The sequence below is a fragment of the Miniopterus natalensis genome, chromosome 1 (genome assembly GCF_054644295.1).
Source record: "Miniopterus natalensis isolate mMinNat1 chromosome 1, mMinNat1.hap1, whole genome shotgun sequence".
In the NCBI taxonomy this organism is placed as follows: domain Eukaryota; kingdom Metazoa; phylum Chordata; class Mammalia; order Chiroptera; family Miniopteridae; genus Miniopterus; species Miniopterus natalensis.
Genome location: NC_142081.1, coordinates 145391937 through 145396519, shown reverse-complemented (window position 1 = coordinate 145396519; position 4583 = coordinate 145391937). Strand labels below are relative to the sequence as shown.

At 36.4% G+C, this 4583-nt stretch overlaps 1 non-coding gene across 1 annotated transcript; it reads right to left on the bottom strand.

The window, feature by feature from the left end:
• Window positions 1-236: 236 nt before the first annotated feature.
• On the bottom strand, window positions 237-343 carry LOC148094433 (U6 spliceosomal RNA). Its single transcript, XR_015716310.1, has one exon. It is a non-coding gene; the product is annotated as a U6 spliceosomal RNA (small nuclear RNA).
• Window positions 344-4583: the final 4240 nt, after the last annotated feature.

The following is a 4583-nucleotide window of genomic DNA, read 5'->3' as shown; positions in this document are numbered from 1 at the left end:
TAATTCTAGTTTTATTTTTTAAAGAACCACCATAATATTGTCTACAGTGACTGTACTATTTTACATTTCCACCAACAGTGCACAAGGTTTCAATTTCTCCTATCCTTGTAACCATCATAATGGGTGTGAGATAGATCTCATTGTAGTTTTGATTTGTTTATCTCTAATGATTAGTGATGCTGAGGATCTTTTCATATGCATATCAGCCATTTGTGTATTTTTCTCTGTTTTTTTCTTCTTATATAGAACCGTTCACAAATTTGTGTGTCATCCCTTGTCCAGGGCCATGCTAATCCTCTCTGTATTGTTCCAATTTTAGTATATGTGCTGCCAAAGTGAGCACTGTGTATTTTTCTTGAAGAAATGTTTATTTGAGTCCTTTGCTCATTTTTAATTTTGGTTGTTTTACTTTTTATTGTTTAGTTTTAGAACTTTTCTATATATTCTGGATATATCCCTTATCAGATATATGATTTGCAAATTATTTTCTCCCATTCTATGGATTGCCTTTTAACCCTGTTGATAGTGTCTTTTGATGCACAATTTTTTAATTTTCATAAAGTCCAGTGTGTCTATTATTTCTTTTATTTCCTCTGCCTTTTTTAAAAAATTATATTTTTATTGATTTTAGAGAGAGGAAGGGAGAGGGAGAGAGAGATAGAGACATCAATGATGAGAGTCATTAATCAGCTGCCCCCTTCACGCCCCCTACTGGGGATTGAGCCTGCAACCCAAGCATGTGCCTTGACTGGAAATTGAACCTCGATCTCCTGGATCATAGGTTGATGCTCAACCACTGAGCCACTTCGGCCAGGCTATTTCCTCTTTCTTTGATGTCATATCCAAGAAATCATTATCAAATTCAGTATCATGAAGTTTTTCTCATATGTTTTCTTCTAAAAGTTTTATAGTTTTAAGTCTTACATTTAGGTCTTTGATTCAGTTTAGTTAACTTTTGTATATGGTGTTAGGTCAGGGTCGAACTTTGTTCTTTTCCATGTGAATATCCAGTTTTCCCAGCACCATTTGTTGAAAAGACTGTCCTTTCCCTTATTTGAGGTCTTGGTACTCTTGGCAAAAATCACTTGACCATACTTGAGAGGGTTTATATTTGGGCTCTCTGTTTCCTTCCATTGATCAATATGTCTGCCTTTATACTTGTACCACATGGGTTTGATTACTGCTACTTTATAATAAGCTTTGAAATCAGGAATTGTGAGTCCTCCAGCTTTGTTCTTCTTTTCAAGATTATGTTGGCTATTTGGGGTTTCTTGAGAGTTTACACAAATATTAGAATGAGTTTTTCTAAGTCTGCAAAAACATTGCCAGGAATTTGAAAATCTTTCAAATTTGAGTTTGGAATGTAAGAATTTGGAGTCTGTGGAAAGAAATTGTTCTGCACATCACTGTAGTAATATCTAATAGTTATTAGATACTACTAATAGAAATGTCTAGTTATTATTGCTCTAGAAAACCCAATACCTTCTCTAAAGACATTTAAAAGGAAAGAAATTCATTTATGTGAATTCCCAAACACTATAGAAATATCAATCTCACACCAACTACGTAGATAAAGAAACTAAAGAAGAATAAAAATACAAATGTATGTGATATGTTGATGGGCTTATGGATTATTTTACTTTAACAAATAAAAGTGTCCTTTATTGTTATTATCTTTGCTTATTTTACAATAAATAAACACCAGGAAGAAAAATACTACCGTGGAGTTTGCTTCTTGATTGCACTTTTAGCCTCTTTTTAAAAAAAATTACCTTCCTTACAGAGAACAGATTGGTGGTTGCCAGAGGAAAGGAGGGGCTGGGGGACTGAGTGAAAAAGGTGATTAAAGTGAACTACAAATTGGTAGTCACAAAATAGTCCTGGGGATGTAAAATATAGCTTAGGGAATATATCAATAATATTATAATAACTTTGTACAATGCCAGGTGGTACTTGACATAGTGGGGCAGAGGGGGGGGAGGTCGGTCATTTTATAAAATATATTATTGTCTAACCACTATGCTGTACACCTGAAACTAATACAGACTAATATTGAATGTAAACTGTAATTGAAAAAGTAAAAATATTTCTTAAAAGAATGAAAGAAAGTACAGGTTAAAAAAAAGATTATTTTTCTGAACCTTGGAACTGAATGAATTCTGGATGAACTCACTTAGAATTAGCTTTTTGGACTCTTTTACAACATAAATCCTTTGTTCTATGCTGAGTCAGTAAATTCTGTCCCCCAGGCAACTTTGTGTAAATCAAAGCTGAAGGTTAGAACAAAATGAGTGCATTACATTAAAGTAAAATAGAATTGCTTTGCATTTCAATTGGTACTATTTGGTTTTGTATGTTTAAATATCCCTATTATCATTGTTGGCTAATTCTAGGTAGTTTGAATGTTTTACACATTTAAGGTCTAAAGCATTTTATGCAAGAAAAATTAAATTTTAAAAATTAAATAGTAAACAAAAGAATTTATAAAGTGATACATTTTTATCTTTATTAGTAATAAAGGGCATTGAAATCCAAACAATGAGATAGCATTGTTCACCAATCAAATGAGCAGATTTAGGAAATAATACCCAGTACCAGTAAGGGTGCAGAGAAATGTTTCCTGTTTTGGCTTCACATTTCTACCTCCTCCTAGTTCAGGTTTTCATTATCTCCTTCCTGCCTGGAAAACCTCAATAACTCCCTTCTAACCTGTCTGCCTGATTCAGTCTTGTATTTCTTAAATCCCACACTACAGCCTGAGAAATCTATCTAAAATATCATTCTAACCATATTACCACATATGTTTCTCAGCCTCTCAGTTTCCAAGATGGAATAGTTACTAATGTATCTGTAAAGAAGTAGCTAAATGAATGGTTGTGTTGGTGGCAAAAATGGCACCAGGTGTTAGACAAGTGAAGTTAGACCAGACCTTGGTTCAGCAAACTCAGTACTTGAGTTCTGGCTAAGAAAAAATTCAGACTCAAACTATAAGAGAATGTTTACTTATAAAATCACAGAGGTAGAAGAAGTGGGCTTAGGAAACAAGTTACAGTGGTACATCGGTTTTCAAATGTAATCTGTTCCAGAAGACCATTCGAGGTGGGAAACATTCGAAAACGGAGGTACCACTGTATAAAGGTAAAGGAGGGGCCCTTGGAGGTTGGGAGTGAGGAAGGTAATGGTAACATGTCTTGGGGGAGGAGAGGATGAGGGGGAAGGGAAAGGCCCAGGAGGGAGAACACACTGGGTCCTCGGTCCTAAGTGTTTTAAGGGTGCAGATTTTAGGGGAAGTCCCAGGGGAAGATCTCAGTAGACTATTCAGCAGCTTTCCAGGTGTGTCCTTTAGAGTCTAGGTCTCCACGGATTAATTGGTCGACGGCAGGGCAGGGGGTCATTATCCAATGCAGTTGGTCCTGAGGTGAGCCATGGTATTGCTTGTCTGGTTTTGCTGCTTTTCTGAGCCTGGAGCTGCAATACAACTGAGGCCTAAATCTTATCTCTAGGGAGGAAAGGTCAGGGGGCCCAAACCACATGACCAGCAATATGCTTAGGAGATTAAAAGTAAAGGTCACCCCAGGGGTGAAGTCCTACCCTACAACTGTTCTTTGCTAGGCATCCAGGGCTTTCCACTGTAGTGACCTTCCATACCTGGCCCATTGTCCTTGCTCTGCTTCTGCCTGTCTAACTGCCTACCACAGCACCATTTTGTGATCAAGGAAATGACTAACCAGAAAGCACAACCCTGGCCTCTCACATTTGAAGATGCCTCTATCCTTTCTCATAACTCCCCTAAGACAGACACCTCCCTTGTTTATCTGCCTCTGTAAAATCCCAGGTCCCTCCCTTTTCTTTGAGGGTTCCTCATTAATACATGTTTCCTCTATTTCAGTTGTTTAAATAAAATAATTTCCTTAATTGTCCAGTGCACTCTGTTTTTCACACTCCAAATCATAATGTTCAATGCTGCCTTAACACAAAGTTAATTGGGTTTTTATGAGGAATAAATGAGTCAATATTTTTATATTATTTTGAATGGTATCAAACATCTAGTGCATTACAAATTAAATAACCTGCAATGCCTAAATTATCTATAATAATTATTATTTAATTATTATTAATCCCTAATCAGTGTTAGAGAATAAGTATTACTGAAATTGTTAAAGAAAAAATTATTTATGACACTTGTTAAAGATGGTAATGCAGACTATTCAAGGGAGATCATTGCAATGGGTGTGGAGAAATTGCAATGGGGTCTTGCAACAGGGAGAGAGACTGGACTCAACTTCAAATACAGCATAGTCAGGTCGGAATTTATAACCAAGGGGTAGGGTGGGGGTTATTACTAAGAGGAAAGCAGAGGTATTTCTGGCTGAATCAACCTAACAGGATTCTTGCTGAAAGCAGGCCAGTATGATCAGGTATTACCCAGGGAATTATGGCAGATGAGAAAACCAATTAGCTAATGAATGGTCAGATATGGAAGATGGGAGATTCTAGTTAAACTGACTTATCAGGATTCTTGCTAAAACTGGACAATGCTGAGAGGAACACCAAAGTCCAAAGATCAGGCATAGTTGAAAAAA